This window comes from Eumetopias jubatus, unplaced genomic scaffold (genome assembly GCF_037043125.1).
Source record: "Eumetopias jubatus isolate StellerSeaLion01/CBP00866 unplaced genomic scaffold, mEumJub1_p1.0 scaffold_7, whole genome shotgun sequence".
Classification (NCBI taxonomy): domain Eukaryota; kingdom Metazoa; phylum Chordata; class Mammalia; order Carnivora; family Otariidae; genus Eumetopias; species Eumetopias jubatus.
The window spans coordinates 15,633,365-15,645,371 of NW_028274813.1; the positions used below are offsets into that span (position 1 = coordinate 15,633,365).

The 12,007-nt window shown below is 38.4% G+C and overlaps 1 protein-coding gene across 4 annotated transcripts in view; it reads left to right on the top strand.

The window, feature by feature from the left end:
* Positions 1-12,007, top strand: part of GALC (galactosylceramidase) — a 72,437-nt gene that overhangs the window by 17,861 nt on the left and 42,569 nt on the right. The window lies entirely within an intron of this gene.

Sequence of the window (12,007 nt, forward strand, 5' to 3'; positions counted from 1 at the left end):
CAGTCAGAAGGAAAAATAATTTCTCCTTACGATGAGAGCTCTTAGGATCTACTTTCTTAACAACTTTACTATGTATCACACAGAGTTAATTATAGTCATCGTGATGTACATTACATCCCTAGTACTTATTTATCTTATAACTGGAATTTTGTGCCTTTTGACCACCTTCCTCCAATTCCCCCTTCTTCTACCCCTCACTTAGCAGTATTTTTTAAAGTGAATTTGAAGTTCGTCTATTGTGATAACATATACAAACATTTGAAAAATAGAATACACATATATGTGGAATGTGTTCTTTATTCAGTGTGAAGACTACTTGATCTACATGTACCTTCTTCTTTTAAATGAAGCATCTTGAATATACACAAAGTAGGCAGAATAATATCATGACTCTCCCTGTCCCTGTCACTCAGCCTCGATAACTGTGACCCCATGGCCAGTTCTCCATCCACATACTTGTCCATTCTGTTACCCGAAACTGGGTTCGACTCTTGGTGCATGTGGAGCCAAAAGACACAACGAAGCCAAAGAATAAGAAAAGGAAGGGTTTTACTTGCAACAAGTAAAGGAGAACAACGGGAATGTTTCCCAAAGCAGGGTCTCCTCGAACAACGAACTGGGGAAATTTTAGGCGAAGGGGCTTGCGCAGTGGGGCATTCAGCATGGAACAGGGGCAGAAATCATCTTAAAGTGACAGAGTCCAAGTCATGAGGTTCAGCATCATCAGTTCCTGGTATCTGAGTGCTCAAAACGGTTCAGATCCTGCAAAGATAGCTCAAGAAGTACGTCAGGTCAGTCTTTATTTTTGAACTGGTACTGGAACATTTACCTCTGATTTATTGTCCCTGATATTATTAGGTTATCTCCTGGCTTGATCGTGGCTGTTTGTGCTTACATTTTTTGGTTCCCTTAAAATTGTCATCTACTGGGATCTATTGTTCTGCAATTTCAACATATCTCAGGAAGTTCTGCAAGAAATGTGCTTTGGGCAAGTTAGTGCCAGTCAGGCAGAGATGGTAAGATGGCTGGGGGCCCAAGATGACTTTTCTCATGTCAGGAAAGCTTGTCTTTTCTTTCTTTTTCCGGGGACCCCTAGCTCTTTCTGCTGATAGTTTCTCTTCCTCCTTCCACATTATTCTGAGGCAGATTCCATACATGACATTATTTCTTCCATAAAAATTTTACCATGCATCTTTAAAGATAAGAATTCTTTTTCTTTTTATCGTAAATAATACCATTACTACATCTAAAAATGTAAATATTATTAAATATTTGTTACTGTTATTTTATAGTTTTTTTTTAATATTTTATTTATTTGAGAGAGAGAGAGAGTGAGAGAGAGAGAGAGAGCATGAGAGGAGAGGGTCAGAGGGAGAAGCAGACCCCCCGCTGAGCAGGGAGCCCGATGCGGGACTCGATCCTGGGACCCCAGGATCATGACCTGAGCCGAAGGCAGTCGCTTAACCAACTGAGCCACCCAGGCGCCCCTATTTTATAGTTTTAATTGAATCTGGATCCAATTGAAATCCATACATTGTGATTGATTGATATTTAAGTCTCTTCTGATTCCTGCCCCATCTTTTTTTTTTTTTTAAGATTTTATTTATTTATTTGATAGATTGAGAGAGTACGAGCAGGGGGGAGCAGCAGGCAGAGGGAGAGGGAGAAGCACAGGGAGCCCGATGTGGGGCTCGATCCCAGGACCCTGGGATCATGACCTGAGCTGAAGGTAGACCCTTAACCAACTGAGGCACCCAGGTGCCCTGCTGCCCCATCTTTTTATTCCCTTTTATTTGTCAAAGAAACTGGATTGTTTGTCCTGTAAAGTGTCTCACAGTCTGGGGTTTTATAGTTTCATCCTTGCAGTTTGGTTTAACCTGCCCATCTTTCCTGTTTCTTGTTGGAAGTTGACAGAGGCATGATTAGGTTAGATTTAGGCTTATTTATTTATTTATTTTTGGCAAGAAAAGTAAGATGTATTTAAATACTTCATACATTGAAATTAGAATATAATTTTTTGCCTTTATTGTTAAAACTTTCATAAATAGCTCAAGTCTTGAGGGAACACAAAGTTGTATTGATTTTGAATATATTTGGCCAGGAAAAAATATTTAAATGAAGGTGTGGGTTTTGCTGTGTCTTCATGAAGAAGTTGGATATTAATTCATTGTATCTTTATTGATGTGGGCATCTAATGCTGCAAATACTCCTCTGAGCACTGCTTTAGCTCTTTTATTTTCTCATTTCATCACACTGTGGTTATTTAATGCCGGATGTATTTAAAAATTTTTTTTCAAAAACTTTACCAGGAGTTTCTTTTTGTCTTATTATATTAGGATATATTTTTCTATCAGGATATAAGGGTTGAGTGTGTATTATCTACCTCAGTGATTGCATTGTTTAGGTATTCTGTATCCTAATTATTTTGTTCACTTGACCTATCTAGGGTTACCCAGAGTGTTAGTTTCCTCTCACTAGTGGGTTTCAGTTTCATGCAGTTTATGCTTTCGAAAGTTGCTCTGTGTTATGTGGCGGGTATTAACGTCTTATCTTCTTATCTTTGTAACTGTTGAAATTAGAAAATGTCATTCTCTGGGGTGTCTTGCTGGTTCAGGAGGAAGAACATGTAACTCTTGATCTTGGGGTCATGAGTTTGAGCCCCACGTTGGGTGTAGAGATGACAAAAATCCCCGAAAAAAAAGAAAGAAAATGTTATTCATTGCCTCATTATGCTTCTTGGTATGAATTTTGCTTTGCCTGTGACTAAGAAAGAGATCTCTGCTTTCTTTTCATTTATAATTGCCTGAACTATCTTTGCCCATACTTTCATTCTTTACCTCCTGAGATCATTTCGTTTTATGTGTGTTCCTTGCATAAAGCAGATTTAGATACTGCTTTTTTTGCTGCTCTAAAAATCTTCAGATTTTAATGCTTGGTTTAAACTCATTTATACTTAATGATATAATTGAAACCATATATACTTAATGATATAATGATATACTCTATTCTATATTGTCTTGTTATTTAATTATTTACACTATGTATATACTAATGCAAAATCTTGCTATGTGATTTGTTTTCTTTGCTCTTTTTGAAGGAGGTATCTTTTTTGTTATTTAGCAAGGTTTAATTTTTGGTTCTATTGATTGCATTTATACTGATACCTTTATACCAGTGGTTCTCAGCTGGAGATAATGTGCCTCCCAGGGAACATTTGGTAATGCCTGAAAATATTTGCGATTGGTACTGGCATGATGAGTGGAGGCCAGAGATGTTTCTAAATATCCTTCCAAGCACAGGATAACTTCCCCACAACAAAGAATTATCTGGCCAAAATATCAATAGTGTTGAAGTTGAGAAAACGTTTATACTAATACTCTTAGTTCCTTTTCTATTTAGTTATTATGTATTGGTTTACTATAAGCAATGCAAAACTTATTTCATTACTTCCTCTTTCTCTCCTTCTCATGCTCCTACAATGGAATTTAAGTTACTGAAATTTCTTAATCTTTGTACTCTTACATGAGCTTAAGCTTCTCCTGTCTTGATTTGTCAGCTGCAAGCTGTAACCTTTAACTCCCAGAGAGTTGGCAGACTTTGTTTACATTTCATTTTCTTTCCTCCTCCTCCTATTTTGTGTCTGCTATATTAGTTATACATTATCAGAACATGTAACATTTGGGCGCCTGGGTGGCTCAGTTGGTTAAGCATCTGCCTTCAGCTCCCGTCCTGGGATCAAGTCCCACATTGGGTTCCATGCTCAGCGGGGAGTCTGCTTCTCTGTCTCTCCCCTGGCTTGTGCATTCTCTCTCTCTCTCTCAAATAAACAAAATCTTAAAAAAAAAAAAAAAAAAAGAACATGTAACATTTATGTACTAAATTACTCTTTCTTTTAGTCTAGTTCTACCATTAAGTATATGCAATGTTCACCTTCAAGTCTTTCTCTCCTTGACTCACACTTTCTTAATCCTTGAATGTCATAAAATTTACTCCATTGGTTACTTACATAAAATGTTGTAATTGAGAACTCTGATGCTAGACTTCTTTTCTTTGTTGTTTCCCCACCCTCTTGGACCTCTCACTTACCCTAACGCAGAAGAAGCTGCTGGTGGTCTACCAAAACGTATCCTATTCTTCCTGGGCCCAATGCAAGACTCTCAGCGTTCTTTGCAGTTAAGATATGACAATATGGGGCGCCTGGGTGGCTCAGTTGGTTAAGCATCTGCCATCGGCTCAGGTCATGGTCCCAGGGTCCTGGGATCGAGTCCCACATCGGGCTCCCTGCTCGGCGGGAAGCCTGCTTCTCCCTTTCCCTCTGTCTGCCACTTCTCCCTGCTTGTGCTTTCTCTGTCTCTGTCATTAAATAAAATCTTTAAAAAAAAAAGATATGACAATATGATTAAGTTTCTGGTGATGAAGTGAGAGCACAATTGATAAGTAACACCTGAGGGTTTATACTCTAGGATATTGGGTACATTCTCTTCTACCCCTTTTCCTTCCTACTGGCTGGAATCTGAGGCAACCATTTGACCAAGGAGAAGATATAAGCTCTGCTTCCACCAACCTTGACTCTCAACTTAGGATGATTAAATGGAAGAAACATAAACTCTTTTTTTTTTTAATTTATTTGACAGAGAGAGAGACACACAGCGAGAGAAGGAACACAAGCAGGGGCAGAGGGAGAGGGAGAAGCAGGCTTCCCGCTGAGCAGGGAGCCTGATGCGGGCCTTGATCCCAGGACCCTGGGATCATGACCCTAGCCGAAGGCAGACGCTTAACGACTGAGCCACCCAGGTGTCCCATAAACTCTTTTTCTTTAAGCCACTATATTCTTTGTAGTCTGAGGCCTCTAAACAGTATTTCCTATTTTTTGTGTAAACATTTTATTTTGCTCCTGGAATTCCTTATTTTTGCAGAATGGAAATAATAAAAAAAGCCTCATATTAGTCAATGAAACTGTCTCCAAGAATAGCAAATATCCTTTTGTAGATATGCTTATCTTATATTCCCGTATAAGGAATTAGTTCTGTTTCCATGGTGGGATAATTGAAACTATAACCTGGCTTCTTGGATCACTGAACTATGTCAGACATCTCCATCTCTGGCTTCCACGTGTTAGGATATCATTTAAGTTGTTTTAAATTGTTTTCGTAGACCAAAACAGAATGTGGTTTAAGCAAGATAGATGCTTATTTCTTGAGTAAAAGTACAAAACAGTATACAAGAGGATCGAGCAACTCTGTTCTACGAGGTGCTCTTCGGTCTTGTGGTTCTGCCATTCTCGAGTGTATTAGCCTTGGTTAGACTTATTTTTTTTCTTCCTTATAAATGACTTGGCACAATTCTTGTATATCCAAAGAATATTTTTCCTTAACTTTAAAGTCTAATAGTTATATACTATTTAACATTTTCAGGTGTATATTATATGCCTTTTCAGTATCTGTATTTAAATGTTTTCTTATTTCAATAAGATTTATTTAAATTTTAATTTAAGTCATTATCCTGCTCCATTACTTTGGTTTTCTTTCTAGAAGACCCAGTTGTGCATTTTGGATCTTGTTTGCATCTTGCCTTTGTTCTCTATTTCTCTCAAACCATTGCTATTATTTCTGTTTGATTCTCTATACTTTTATCCTTGCTAGCCTCTATTTTCCTTATTGTGTTTTCCACAGTATCTATTCTATCTTGTGTTTCTTTTTCCTGTCTTCATTTCTAAAATGTATTTTTTATAATAATTCTGTAATTCTATCATTTTAGTTTCCTATACCTCTGTTGTCTAATAATCTCATCTCCTTAAAATTTTTTTAACGAAGTATAACATACATACATACACATACCAACATGCATACATAAAAGTATGTAAATCATAAGAATATGGCATAATGAATTGTCACAAAGTGGACATACCTTCATCACCACCACACAGGTCAGGAAGTAGAAAATTATCAGTATCTGAGCAGCTGTTCCCTTGGAAATCTTTCCAATCATTTGCCCCTCCTCTGGTCCCAAAGGCAACTACTAATGTTAGCCCTAACATCATAGACTAATTTTGCCTGTTTAAAAACTTTATTTAGAGGGCATGTGATGTGATGAGCACTGGGTGTTATATGCAACTGATGAACTACTGAACTCTACATCTGAAACAAATGATGTACTATATGTTGGCTAATTGATTTTAAATAAAAAAAACTTTATTTAAATGGCATCTTAGAGGGGCACCTGGGTGTCTCAGTCAGTTGAGCATGTGCCTTCGACTCAGGTCATGATCGCAGGGTCCTGGGTTGGAGCCGTGCATCAGGCTCCCTGCTTAGCGGGGAGTCTGCTTCTCTTTCTCCCTCTGCCTCTCCCCCTGGCTTGTGCTCTCTCTTGCTCACTCTCCCTCTCTCAAATAAATAAATAAAATCTTAAAAAAAAAATAAATGATATCCTAGAGTATCTATTAATTTGGTCAACATCATTTTTTTAATAATTTTTTATTGTTATGGTAATCACCCTACATTACATCATTAGTTTTTGATGTAGTGTTCCATGATTCATTGTTTGTGCATAACACCCAGTGCTCCACGCAGAATGTGCCCTCTTTAATACCCATCACCAGGCTAACCCATCCCCCCATCCTCCTCCCCTCCAGAACCCTCAGTTTGTTTTTCAGAGTCCATCGTCTCTCATGGTTGGTCTCCCCCTCCGATTTTCTACCCTTCATTCTTCCCCTCCTGCTATCTTCTTCTTTTTTTTTTTTCTTAACATATATTGCATTATTTGTTTCAGAGGTACAGATCTGTGATTCAACAGTCTTGCACAATTCACAGCACTGACCATAGCACATACCCTCCCCAATGTCTATCACCCAGCCACCCCATCCCTCCCACCTCCCCACCACTCCAGACATCCTCAGTTTGTTTCCTGAGATTAAGAATTCCTCATATCAGTGAGGTCATATGAGACATGTCTTTCTCTGATTGACTTATTTCACTCAGCATAACACCCTCCAGTTCCATCCACGTCGTTGCAAATGGCAAGATCTCATTCCTTTTGATGGCTGCATAATATTCCATTGTGTATATATACCACATCTTCTTTATCCATTCATCTGTCGATGGATATCTTGGCTCTTTCCACAGTTTGGCTGTTGTGGACATTGCTGCTATAAACATTGGGGTGCACGTACCCCTTCGGATCCCTACATTTGTATCTTTGTGGTAAATACCCAGTAGTGCAATTTCTGGATCGTATGGTAGCTCTATTTTCAACTGTTTGAGGAACCTCCATACTGTTTTCCAGAGTGGTTGCACCAGCTTGCATTCCCACCAACAGTGTAGGAGGGTTCCCCTTTCTCCACATCCCCGCCAACATCTGTCATTTCCTGACTTGTTAATTCTAGCCATTCTGACTGGTGTGAGGTGGTATCTCATTGAGGTTTTGATTTGGATTTCCCTGATGCCAAGCGATGTTGAGCACTTTTTCATGTGTCTGTTGGCCATTTGGATGTCTTCTTTGGAAAAATGTCTGTTCATGTCTTCTGCCCATTTCTTGATTGGATTATTTGTTCTTTGGGTGTTGAGTTTGATAAGTTCTTTATAGATTTTGGATACTAGCCCTTTATCTGATATGTCCTTTGCAAATATTTTCTCCCATTCTGTTGGTTGTCTTTTGGTTTTGTGGACTGTTTCTTTTGCTGTGCAAAAGCTTTTTATCTTGATGAAATCCCAGGAGTTCATTTTTGCCCTGGCTTCCCTTTCCTTTGGCGATGTTTCTAGGAAGAAGTTGCTGTGGCTGAGGTCGAAGAGGTTGCTGCCTGTGTTCTCCTTTAGGATTTTGATGGACTCCTGTCTCATGTTGCGGTCTTTCAACCATTTTGAGTCTATTTTTGTGTGTGGTGTAAGGACATGGTCCAGTTTCATTCTTCTGCATGTGGCTGTCCAGTTTTCCCAACATCATTTGTTGAAGAGACTGTCTTTTTTCCATTGGACATTCTTTCCTGCTTTGTCAAAGATGAGTTGACCATAGAGTTGAGGGTCCATTTCTGGGCTCTCTATTCTGTTCCATTGATCTATGTGTCTGTTTTTGTGCCAGTACCATACTGTCTTGATGATTACAGCTTCGTAATAGAGCTGGAAGTCCGGAATTGTGATGCTGCCAGCTTTGCTTTTCTTTTTCAATATTCCTCTGGCTATTTGGGGTCTCTTCTGGTTCCATACAAATTTTAGGATTGTTTGTTCCATTTCTTTGAAAAAAGGTGGATGGTATTTTGATGGGGATTGCATTGAATGTGTAGATTGCTCTAGGTAGCACTGACATCTTCACAATGTTTGTTCTTCCAATCCATGAGCATGGAAGTTTTTCCATTTCTTTGTATCTTCTTCAATTTCTTTCATGAGTATTTTACAGTTTTCTGAGTACAGATCCTTTGCCTCTTTCGTTAAATTTATTCCTAGGTATCTTATGGTTTTGGGTGCAATTGTAAATGGGATCGACTCCTTGATTTGTCTCTCTTCTGTCTTGTTGTTGGTGTATAGGAATGCCACTGATTTCTGTGCATTGATTTTATATCCTGCTACTTTACTGAATTCCTGTATGAGTTCTAGCAGTTTTGGGGTGGAGTCTTTTGGGTTTTCCACATACAGTATCATATCATCTGCAAAGAGTGAGAGTTTGACTTCCTCTTTGCCGATTTGGATGCCTTTGATTTCTTTTTGTTGTCTGATTGCTGTGGCTAGGACTTCTAATACTATGTTGAATAGCAGTGGTGAGAGTGGACATCCCTGCCACGTTCCTGACCTTAGGGGAAAAGCTCTCAGCTTTTCCCCATTGAGAATGATATTCGCTGTAGGTTTTTCATAGATGGCTTTTATGATATTGAGGTATGTACCCTCTATCCCTATACTCTGAAGAGTTTTGATCAAGAAAGGATGCTGTACTTTGTCAAATGCTTTTTCTGCATCTATTGAGAGGATCATATGATTCTTGTTCTTTCTTTTGTTAATGTATTGTATCACGTTGATTGATTTGCGGATGTTGAACCAGCCTTGCAGTCCAGGGATAAATCCCACTTGGTCATGGTGAATAATCCTTTTAATGTACTGTTGGATCCTATTGGCTAGTATTTTGGTGACAATTTTTGCATTACAGACCAATATCCTTGGTCTGTAATTCTCCTTTTGATGGGGTCTTTGTCTGGTTTTGGGATCAAGGTAATGCTGGCCTCATAAAATGAGTTTGGAAGTTTTCCTTCCATTTCTATTTTTTGGAACAGTTTCAGGAGAATAGGTATTAATTCTTCTTTAAATGTCTGATAGAATTCCCCTGGGAAGCCATCTGGCCCTGGGCTTTTGTTTGTTGGGAGATTTTTGATGACTGCTTCAATTTCCTTAGTGGTTATTGGTCTGTTCAGGTTTTCTGTTTCTTCCTGGTTCAATTTTGGTAGTTGATACATCTCTAGGAATGCACTCATTTCTTCCAGGTTATCTAATTTGCTGGCATAGTGTTGCTCATAATATGTTTTTATAATTGTCTGTATTTCTTTGGTGTTGGTTGTGATCTCTCCTCTTTCATTCATGATTTTGTTCATTTGGGTCATTTCTCTTTTCTTTTTGATAAGTCTGGCCAGGGGTTTCTCAATCTTGTTAATTCTTTCAAAGAACCAGCTCCTAGTTTCGTTGATCTGTTCTACTGTTCTTTTGGTTTCTAGTTCATTGATTTCTGCTCTGATCTTTATTATTTCTCTTCTCCTGCTGGCTTTAGGCTTTATTTGCTGTTCTTTCTCCAGCTCCTTTAGGTGTAGGGTTAGGTTGTGTATTTGAGACCTTTCTTGTTTCTTGAGAAAGGCTTGTATTGCTATATACTTTCCCCTCAGGACTGCCTTTGCTGTATCCCAAAGATTTTGAACAGTTGTGTTTTCATTTTCATTGGTTTCCATGAATTTTTTAAATTCTTTAATTTCCTGCTTGACCCATTCATTCTTTAGTAGGATGCTCTTTAGCCTCCATGTATTTGAGTTCTTTCCGACTTTCCTCTTGTGATTGAGTTCTAGTTTCAAAGCATTGTGGTCTGAAAACATGCAGGAAATAATCCCAATCTTTTAGTACCGGTTGAAACCTGATTTGTGACCTAGGATGTGATCAATTCTGGAGAATGTTCCATGGGCACTAGAGAAGAATGTGTATTCTGTTGCTTTGGGATGGAATGTTCTGAATATGCCTGTGAAGTCCATTTGGTCCAGTGTGTCATTTAAAGTCTTTATTTCCTTGTTGATCTTTTGCTTAGATGATCTGTCCATTTCAGTCAGGGGGGTGTTAAAGTCCCCCACTATTATTGTATTGTTGTCAATGTGTTTCTTTGCTTTTGTTATTAATTGCCTTATATAATTGGCTGCTTCCACGTTAGGGGCATAGATATTTACAATTGTTAGATCTTCTTGTTGGATAGACCCTTTAAGTAGGATATAGTGTCCTTCTTCATCTCTTATTACAGTCTTTGTTTTAAAATCTAATTTGTCTGATATAAGGATTACCACCCCAGCTTTCTTTTGGTGTCCATTAGCATGGTAAATGGTTTTCCACCCCCTCACTTTCAATCTGGGGGTGTCTTTGGGTCTAAAATGAGTCTCTTGCAGACAGCATATTGATGGGTCTTGTTTTTTAATCCAATCTGATAGCCTGTGTCTTTTGTTTGGGGCATTGAGCCCATTTACATTCAGGGTAACTATTGAAAGTATGAATTTAGTGCCATTGTATTGCCTGTAAGGTGACTGTTACTGTATATTGTCTGTGTTCCTTTCTGATCTATGCTGCTTTTAGGCTCTCTTTTTGCTTAGAGGACCTCTTCCAATATTTCTTGTAGGGCTGGTTTCGTGTTTGCAAATTCCTTTAGTTTTTGTTTGTCCTGGAAGGTTTTTGTCTCTCCTTCTATTTTCAATGATAGCCTAGCTGGATATAGTATTCTTGGCTGCATATTTTTCTCGTTTAGTACTCTGAAGATATCATGCCAGTCCCTGCCAGGTCTCTGTGGATAGGTCTGTTGCCAATCTAATGTTTCTACCATTGTAGGTTACATATCTCTTCTCCCGAGCTGCTTTCAGAATTTTCTCTTTGCCTCTGAGACTCATAAGTTTTACTATTAGATGTCGGGGTGTTGACCTATTTTTATTGATTTTGAGAGGGGTTCTCTGTGCCTCCTGGATTTTGATGCCTGTTTCCTTCCCCACATTAGGGAAGTTCTCTGCTATTATTTGCTCCAATATACCTTCTGCCCCTCTCTCTCTTTCTTCTTCTTCTGGGATTCCAATTATTCTAATGTTGTTTCGTCTTATCGTATTGCTTATCTCTCGAATTCTGCCCTCGTGATCCTGTAGTTGTTTATCTCTCTTTTTCTCAGCCTCTTTATTTTCCATCATTTGGTCTTCTATATTGCTGATTCTCTCTTCTGCCTCATTTATCCTAGCAGTTAGTGCCCCCATTTTTGATTGCACCTCTAATAGCCTTTTTGATTTTGACTTGGTTAGATTTTAGTTCTTTTATTTCTCCAGAAAGGGTTTCTCTAATAACTTCCACACTTTTTTGAAGCCCAGCTAGTATCTTTAAAGTCATGATTCTGAACTCTAGGTCTGACATCGTACTAATGTCTATATTGAGTAGGTCCCTGGCAGACGGTACTACCTCTTGTTCTTTTTGCTGAGGTGATTTTTTTCGTTTTGTCATTTTGTCCAGAGGAGAACAGATGAATGAGAGAACAGAATGCTAACAGGTTAATAACGTCTCCAGCAAATATACTCTATACAAATCAGAAAAGACCTGAAACCAGGGGACAAGAAAGGGAAAGAAAGAAGAGAAAAAAAAAAAAAGGAAAAAGAAAAAGATAAAAACAAAGAAAAACAGAACAAAACAAAAAAAAAAAACCAGAATATGATCAAATATGATCAGGCTAGTGCATAGATCAGTGCCACACACTAGCTTTTGGGCATATTTTGGTCTGTTAGAAGAAAGTACCTGCTAAAATTTTAAAGGAAGAA